A 10,263-nucleotide genomic window follows, 5' to 3' on the forward strand; every position below is an offset into this window, starting at 1 on the left:
ATTCAGCTCACAATAAGGTTAATGGAAGAGTCCTGTCCTGGGTGGAATATTCTCCCCTAATGACTGCACTGGAGTCTGACAAATTTGGTGTCTGCCTTCCATATTCCGTGCCTCAGGTCAGTCAATCTCAAATTTTCATAGTTAGAGCACACATTGCTGAATCTTACCCCAGTTTCTGATTCAGTGTTTGTTTTTTTTGACATTTATTTATTTATTTATTTTTGAGATGGAGTCTGACTCTGTCACCTAGGTGCGAGTGCGGTGGCGTGATCACAGCTCACTGCAACCTCTGCCTGCTGGATTCAAGTGATTCTTGTGCCTTAGCCTCCCAAGTAGCTGGAATTGCAGGCACTGTGCCACCATGCCCAGCTCATTTTTGTGTTTTTAGTAGAGACGGATTTTCATGATGTTGGTCAGGTTGGTCTTGAACACCTGACCTCAGGTGATCCACCCGCTTTGGCCTTCCAAAGTGCTGGGATTACAGGCGTAGGTCACTGCACCCAGCCGACTTTTATTTTAAATTAAGGGTATATGTGCAGGTTTGTTACATAGGTAAACTTGTATCATAGTGGTTTGTTGTACAGATTATTTCATCACCCAGCTATTAGGCCTAGTATCCATCAGTTATTTTTCCTGATCCTCTCCCTCCTCCATCTTCCACCCTCTGATAGGTTCCAGTGTGTGTTGTTCCCCTGTACATGTCATTTAGCTCCCACTTATAAGGGAGAATATGTGTTGTTTGGTTTTTCTGTTTCTGTGTTAGTTTCCTAATGATAATGGCCTCCAGCTCCAACCATGTTCCTGCACAGGACATGATCTCATTCTTTTTTATGGCTGCATAATATTCTATGGTGTATATGTACCACATTTTCTTTCTTCTAGTCTATCATTGATGGGCATTTAGATTGATTCCATGTCCTTGCTATTGTGAATAGTGCTGCAATGAACATATATGTGCATGTGTCTTTATGATAGAACAACTCATATTCCTTTGGGTATATACCCAGTAATGGGATTGCTGAGTTGAATGGTATTTATGACTTTAGGCCTTTGAGGAATTGCCACACTGTCATCTACAGTGGCTGAACTAATTTGCACTCTCACCAAAAGTGTATAAGCGTTCCTTTTCTCCACAACCCTGCCAACATCTGTTATTTTTTGACTTTTTAATAACAGTCATTCTGACTGGTGTGAGAAGGTATCTCATTGTGGTTTTGATTTGCATTCTCTAATGATCGGTGATGTTGAACTTTTTTGGTATGATTGTTGGTTGCATGAATGTCTTCTTTTGAAAAGTGTCTGTTCATATCCTTTTCCCATTTTTTAATGAGGTTTTATTTTCTCTTGTAAATTTAAGTTTCCTGTAGATGCTAGATATTAGATCTTTGTCAGATGCATAGTTTGCAAAATTTTTCACCCATTGTGTAGTTGTCTGTTTAATTGTTGATAAATTCTTTTGCTGTACAAAAGCTCTTTAGTTTAATCAGATCCCACTTGTTAATTTATGTTTTCATTGCAATTGCTTTTGGCATCTTCATTATGAAATCTTTTCCCATGCCTATGCCCTATAAATGGTATTTCCTAAGTTGTCTTCCAGAGTTTTTATAATTTTGGGTTTTACATTTAAGTGTTTAATCCATTTTGAGTGAATTTTTGTATATGGTCTAATGAAGGGGTCCAGTTTTAATCTTCTACATGTGGTTAGTTAGTTATCCCAGCACCATTTATTGAATAGGGAGTCCTTTCCCCATTCCTTGTTTTTGTCAGATTTGTCAAAGATCAGATAGTTGTAGGTGTGCTGTCTTATTTCTGGGTTCTCTATTCTGTTCCACTGGTCTGGTCATCTGTTTTTGTGCTTACCAGTACCATGCTGTTTTGCTTACTAAACCCTGTAGTAATTTTTCAACTAGATTAAGCATTTTTTCAACTAGATTAAGATATCCACAATAATATTAGTAAATAGACTCACATTTGAACAAAGTATTTAATAAATTCTGCTGAAACTTTAGATTAAATGTGGGCAATCACATATAGATTTATAAAACAGAATCAATTTTGATTTATATTTATAAACTATCAAAAAGAAACAAATTTAGTGTAGCAAATTTAAAAATTATATTTTACTGTTTTACATATAATATCATGGTTTAAAAATGATGAAATCACTTTAAATTGGAGGAATTTATCATAGATTAATGCCAAGGTTTTCTTTTATTTTTTTCCCAGGCTGGCCTCAAACTACTGGGCTCAAGCAATCCTCCTATCTCAGCCTCCTAAGTAGCTTGGATTCCAAGTGCACACCACCATGCCCAGCTTCAAGATTTTTTTTTGCCCTTTCCATTTGTCATGTTAATCAATATATTGCTTTCCTCCTTGTCATTATTCCTGGTTAACTGACAGTGATCTCATGATCGCCTTTAAATGTTTTTTAATATTCCCCAAGCATTTAAATAATTATTTACTGTGTCCTCACAGGTTAGATCATTCTTTTTCTCCTTCAGATAATTGTGCCAGGCTGTAGAGTTTAAAGATTCATCTCCGTGAAATAAAATAATAAAAAACTAAAGTTAAATAATCATCTGTCTCTCTGGCATCTATACTATAATATTTCATCCTTTCCTCATCTTCTTGTTTTCAACACTTTCGGTGGACCTTTGCTCTTATTTTCACAAACTTTTTTAAATTCTGGGATTTAGCATATTGTTTCACTTACTTCCCAGGAATCTCAGGTGGTATTGTGGCTTTAGGTGCCATCTATACAAAGATGATTTTCAAATCTTTATCTCCATTTTAGACTAAATCCCTCCTTATATATTCAACTGTCTTCTCTATGCCTACAATTTCAACATGTCCAAACTGAACACCTGATTTAGTTCCCAAACTAGCAACCACATAACATACTCTAGTCATCTATTTATTTTCTTTCTCTCTTTCCCTTTCTTCCTTCCTTCTTCCTCCTCCTCCTCCTTCTCCTTCCTTCCTCCCTCCCTCCCTCCTTCCCTCCATCTTTCTTTCTCTTTCTTTCTTTCTTTCTTTCTTTCTTTCTTTCTTTCTTTCTTTCTTTCTCCTTCCTTCCTTCCTTTCTCTCTCCTTCCTTCCTTCCTTCCTTTCTCTTTCTTTTTTCTCTTTCTTTCTTTCTTTCCTTCTTTCTTTCTTTTTCTTTCTTTCTCTTTCTTTTTCTTTCTCCTTCCTTCCTTCCCTTCTCTTTCTTTTCTTTCTCTTTCTTTCTTTCTTTTCTTTCTTTCTTTCTTTCTTTCTTTCCTTTCTTTCTCTCTCTCTTTCTTTCTTTCCTTCCCTTCTCTCTCACTTTCTTTCTCTTTCTTTTTCTTTTTTCTTCCTTCTTTTTCCTTCCTTCCTCCCTCCCTTCCCTCATTCCTGCCCTCTCTCCTTCTCTTCCTCCCTTCCCTCCTTCCCTCCATCCCTTCCTCCCTTCCTCTCTTCTTTTCTTCCTGTTTCAAGTTGAGGCTACCAGGCACGGTGGCTCACACCTGTAATCTCAGCACTTTGTGAGGCCGAGACGGGTGGATCACCTGAGGTCAAGAGTTCAAAACAAGCCTGGACAACACGGCGAAACCCGGTCTCTATTAAAAAAAAAATTAACTGGGCATGGTGGCGCATGCCTGTAATCCCAGCAACTCCGGAGGCTAAGGCAGGAGAATTGCTTGAACCTGGGAGGCAGAGGTTGTAGTGAGCTGAGATCGCACCATTGCACTCCAGCCTGGGCAACAAGAGTAAAACTCCATCTCAAAATAAATAAATAAATAAATAAATGAATAAATTGAGGCATACAGTGTATACAATACAGCACACAAAATCTTAATTGCATAGCTCATTTAATTTCTATACATGTATATATCTATGTAAATAGCACTCTAAAGGGCTCCTTCATGTTCACCCAATCAGGACCCTTCAAGGTTTAATCTATTTCTTGTCACCATTTTTATAATTATGAGTTTTTAATATAATAGAAACAGCCGGGTGCAGTGGCTCATGCCTGTAATCCCAGCACTTTGGGAGGCTGAGGTGGGTGGATCATGAGGTCAGGAGTTCAGGACAAGATGGTGAAACCTCGCCTCTACTAAAGATACAAAAATTAGCCGGGCACGGTGGCAGGCACCTGTAATCTCAACTACTCGGGAGGCTGAAGCAGGAGAATCACTTGAACTCGGGGGATGGAGGTTGCAGTGAGCTGAGATCATGCCACTGCACTCCAGTCTGGGCGGCAGAGTGAGACTCCATTTCAAAAAAAAAAAAAAATATATATATATATATATATAGAAGTTAATAGGACTAAGTCACTATGTAATTTATAAAGACATATTCTAAGCCTGACTACCATTGAACTAAAGGTTTTAAATGTCACATTGTCAAAAGTGAAAACATTTGCATGAATATAGAACAAGTAATCTACCTAAGAGCTTTATATAAAGGAAATATTTCTTTTCAAATTAAATGTTCAGTTTGAATACAGTTTTAATTCAAGCTATGAGCTAATTTTAGTTTTCATTGGGAAGCAGAATTGTGGTAGTGCTTAAAAGTATAAGACTTTGAGTCCTACTATATCTGTATTGAGTACATGCTTTGATGTTCGTTGACTGATTATATCTGGGCAAAGTACTTAATCTTCCTATCCTTGTTTCCTCATCTGTAAAATGCAGAGAAAGGAATATTGGGAGGATAAAGTGCAAAAATGAATATAATCGTCCCTCAGTAGCAATGGGGGATTTGTTCTAAGACCCTTTGAAGATACCAAAATCCACTGAAGCTCAAGTCCTTTATATAAAATGGTGTAGCATTTGTTATGACCTACACACACCCTCCCACATGCTTTAAAACATCTCTAGATTACTTATAATACCGGATACAATTTAAATCCTATGCAAATAGTTGTTATATTGTATTTTTTAAGGGAATAATGACAAGAAAAAGTCTGTGCATGTTCAATACATATGCAACCATCTGTATAGTATTTTTTCCTACTATTTTTGATCATCAGTGGTTAGTTGAGTCCATGGACATAGAACTCACAGATAGGGAGGGCCAACTATACAAGGAATTCAGCATAGCACCTGGGATAGTTTGTTTTCTAATTAACTTCTGTAGTACTAAGGGGAAGCAGAGAAGAAAATTAAAATGTACTGAGCATCATTAGTACCTCTTACTCTTGAATATCTTACATACTTAAAAAAAGAAATCTACTTAATTTGAAATAAATCAATATCCAATGGCATTAAAATTTTAGTATGTAAATTAGGGGTATCTTATACAATCATATTTCTCAATACCATGGGTTTTAAGATCATTCTCATTGTTTTTATGTGTGGATGTGTTTGGATTTGTGTGCCACATACATACACACACATATATAGTTTTCCCCTCTACCTGCTATTGAAAGAGACAGAAACTCTATTAAACTTTTCACTCAATTAGTACTGGGTATCCTTTGGCTTACAGAGACTTTTTGCATGCATACTAATAGAACTTTCATCTCCCCTGTAGCATATCCCCTTCTGTTACTCTCTACTCCAGCCTCATTCACAGCTCTGGGATGCTAAGGACTCTGATGCCTGGGAACTCTGTGATCACACTGCCAATAGTTCCAGGTCTCACAAATGAGTTTCTCTTTTGGGCTCCATGGATGCCTCCGATGGCTGCCATTGCCTCATCAGCCCCCACTGCCTTTGCCACTGGCCACCAATGCTGCAGTGATAAAGATGGACACTTCATATGAGCAGCATGAAATGGTGTTTTCTGAAATTTCTTCTATCTTAAAGTCACACTGTGTTCCTTTAAAAAGTCGTAAGATAGCATTTCTGCCCTTTGGTTTTACATTGTATCATTTTATGAAACATTTTTATGATCCTAAGGAAGGGTTGTCTCTGTAGTGAGTGGGGATGTCTATGTCCTTATTTCCTACTTCTAAAATTATCAAGTGATGAAGGCAGGGATTCACTTTGTGCACTGATATTTCCCTGACAGCTCTGTTTATCTCTATATTTTAAAAACCATAAATTCATACCGATACCACCAATTTCAATAGAACACCACAGGGTTTATTCCTACATTCTCCTTTCTCATATGTTTAAATCCCTTCTCCAATAGTGGGAAACCTCGTTCTCATTATTAATGATGTATTTATTCATTTGTTCAGTCATAAAATATATAGTCAGTTTCAGAACTACTGACTCATGTGTCTATGGTAAAAATAAACACAACTTTTTTCACTGGAGTCAAACATTTGTTTGCAGTTTTTATCTTTGCCTAGAAGGAATATGGCATTATAATATTCGTTAGGTCAGCTCTTTTTTCCCCCACTTTTTATTGTGATTATTTACTTGAAATATAGTTTGTTTTTTGTTTCTATCCCGTTTTTGGGCTTTCCCCCACCTCTTAATTATATTAATTATATTTTATTTTAATGAGTATGTAAGACATTAATATAATTCACAAGCTGAAACTATACAAACAGGAATACTCAGAGAAATATCACGCCTCCCAACCATTTTTTCTTACACCATTGTCATCCTCCATCCAGCCCACCCCATTCTCAGCCTCCCACTGTATACTAGTCTCACTACTTTCTAGTATACTCTATGTTGTATGCACATTTTGCAAAAATGTGAAGCCATATATTTTTTGTATTTATCATTTTTTAATACAAAATGTAGAATACTATAAAAATGTTTTGCACTTTGCTGTCTTTCAATTAGTAATATATCCTGAAGATAAGCCCATATCAGCTCATAAATATCCTTATTGTTTTAAAAGCTGCATAATAATCAATTGTGTTGATGCATTATAGTTTATTTAACCTACTTTTTCTGTATGTATAGATTATTTCCAATACAAATAATATTTTAATAAATTATCTTGCACATATGTATTTTCATATTCTTGGAACAACAATATGAAATTGCTAGAAGCGAATTCATGATCATTTCTAAAGGAATGGTAGAGTAAAGGATAAATGCACATGCAGCTTTGTTAGATATTGCCAAATTTCCCTCTCTGGTTTCAAAATGAAAATACCAATAAAAGCCTCTAATTTTTAAACACAATTATCAGTACTGTCTATAGGCCTAAAACTTTAATTTTAATCTTATACTTAACAAAAAAATACAATGTATAAAATATAAAGTGAAATATGTTGAATTAATGTATTAGCATATTCAATAAATAAATATGAACTAGCATATTTAGTATAAACTGATAAAGCATGAATCATTCTGAAGCTACTAATAATTTCTTTTTCTTACATAACTTTCTGCCAGGAGTAAGATTATCTAACTCTTCCTGACTTTTGACATCACTGGAAGCATTACATTGAGCTTCTAAATTTTCTATGCAGAAACTTTTCATTCCTAGAATCTTGAAATGCAGTGTTCTTGTACAAAACTCTTGTCATGCAAACAAGGGCAAATGACCACACAGTACCCATGCCAAAGCTGCTGGAGTAGGGATTACTGGGGAAAATTCACAGAGTGGGGGTCAGATGGTTAATCTGTTGTCCATCACCATTTGGGTCAGTGTGAAGAGATACAGTAGGTTCAGACATGAGACTTAGAGATTTCCATCCTTGAGCCCTGGAGCCTTTAAGTTTCATGATCACACAACATGGGTTTCTCCTCTCATGTACTCAGGGGCTAGGATCGAAAGTGAAATGAACCTTGCTTCAGTTCCATTGTGGTACCTCTGCTTTCTGGATTGGGGCAGGCCTGGGGGACAGTTACCCCTCCCCTGATGCAGCAGAGGCCTGGGATCTAAGCCGGATGGTTAAAGTCATATGGCGTAACAAATAAACAACAGTATTAGGCACACCTGTGTTCACAACTGGGAAAATACCAGCCCTTCCTTTGATATGCCGAGGGACTGATGTTCGAGTTTTGAGAAACTATCTCAATCACTGGGCCATAGCTTGTTGCCATGGAGCATTAAAGGAGGTCAGTCCCATCTCTGGGAGGTCAACCTGCAATGGATGAGTCTTAAGACAAGCAAAGTCTTGCTGTTCACTCTTAATTTTACATCTTTAAAACAAATTAACAAAACTATGGTTCTGAAAAATTAAGTGACATACATATTTACAGTTGGAGAAAAGCTTCAACAGGATGCAGTTTTCCTTGTATTTAGAAAAGCATGTTTGTTTTTGTTTTTTGTAGTGCTTCTTCTGTTAATACTAGAAGGCTTTAAGATAAGGATGTTTCTTTTTTATTTATTTATTTTTTATTTTTTAAGGCTAGTCAACCGGGAAATATACAGAATATAAATACAAATAAAACACAAAATAAAAATTTTTTTTTCAATTAGGAAAATACATTAAACTATTATCTGCCACAAATGATTCACTGAGCATTTACTAGCAACCTAGCTGGTAACTAATTGGGCTTTGAGGAACAGGCCAAAAAGCCATTATATTGTGATGAGAAAATATTCCGAAAACAGATCTTACTCTGTTAATGTTACCTGTTGAGTGGGGATTGCCTCTAAATTTTGTAGAAAATTTTGAATACCATTTATGTTTATGTTGAGAGCCTCTTTCTAAAATGACTGCTTTACATTACATTATTTTCACAAAAATGCGTTTTTGAATCTCATTATTTTCATTTAAAAAGTCTCATATTGATTAAGGTATTATTAGTTGAAATATTTGTAGCAGTTACATTACCTTTATAGTTTGCCCTGAGTAAACACTAGCTGTACACTCTGGATTATGATTTTCTCTTTTTTCCTTTTTCTTTTTTTTGGGGGGTTGGGGGGGGGGATTGAGTTCTACTCTTGTTGCCCAGGCTGGAGTGCAATGGTGCCATCTCAGCTCACTGCCGCCTCCACCTCCCGGGTTCAAGCGATTCTCCTGCCTCAGCCTCCTCCCAAGTAGCTGGGATTACAGGCACCCACCACGACGCCCGGCTAATTTTTGTATTTTTAGTAGAGATGAGGATTCACCACGTTGATCAGGCTGGTTTTGAACTCCTGACCTCAGGTGATCTGCCCTTCTTGGACTCCCAAAGTGCTGGGATTACAGGTGTGAGCCACTGTGCCCAGCCTGGATTATGAATTTCTGATGAAAGAAAATGAATATTCTTAAAGCATAATTTAAAATCAACACACGTATTTAGACAGCCCCTTTTATACTACAATATTTAAAATTATATTACAGACATCAAAACATCCCAATCAAAACCAAACTAATATAAAACTCTAGTATGGTATTTATCATATTGGGCTATAATTACTTATGTTTTTATTATTTTCTTGCTCATATGTATTTTAATGCTATAAAATGGCACTGGATTATTAATCTATTTTACCGGAATATAGCACAGTCCTGGATGATAATAACATTGTTTATTAATCACTCATTATGTGACAAAAAGTATTTTAAATAACATCCTACCTAAACAGCTCAAAATATTACTAAAACTAGTTTAATGAGATGACTGTATATAAAATAGGTTTAAATATTTCTTTTTTAAAAATAACAATAACCCTTTAATCATTAAAAATTTATTTCATAACTTTTACATTTTTAGGAATAAGTTTTATTAAAAAGGAAAAAATGTACATGGGGAAACATTAAAATATTATCAAATGTTTTCTAAGAACATAAAGTATACTCTGAGTAAATGGAGGAACTTACCGCATTCTTAGATAGTATGGGTTAATCTAAGTTCTAATCAGAATCCCCCTCTCCTCACTATTCTTAACAAAAAAGTGATAAATTCACCCTCTTCCACATCACTCTTTCCAGAGAGAAACCAAGTTAGAGAAAACTCTGTATTTAAAACCTTTCAAATGCTACCTCAATAATGGAGTGCTTCATACGAGAAACACTCAAGTGGAATATTCTGTTTGCTTTTCTCCCACATTGTCACTGTACCTCAGTGCTCTTGCAGTTACAAAAATAAATATTCCTTTTCTCCCCTAAAATAGGCTTAAATATTTTAAAACATAGTTTATGAGATTCTTGAATTATTAAGATTAGGATGAAGAAACGCTAATCTTGTGGAAAAATCAATTTCCAAAGAAATTCCCGGGGAGCTATATATACAATGAATATATTCTATAATAGGCAATTTATCTTCTAGACACAGTTTAATTTTGATTTATTCTTGTAATTTGTTTCAAGTCTGGGTCAGGGTATATTGTCCTTTTACTATATTGCCGATATATTTATTAAATGTTTGTTTAAAATTTTTCCATCTATGCTCATGATAGCAATAGATCTCTCTCTATTTTTTCTGTTGAAATGTCTTTAGTTTTAGTACT

The sequence above is a fragment of the Hylobates moloch genome, unplaced genomic scaffold (assembly GCF_009828535.3).
Source record: "Hylobates moloch isolate HMO894 unplaced genomic scaffold, HMol_V3 SCAFFOLD_20, whole genome shotgun sequence".
In the NCBI taxonomy this organism is placed as follows: Eukaryota; Metazoa; Chordata; class Mammalia; order Primates; family Hylobatidae; genus Hylobates; species Hylobates moloch.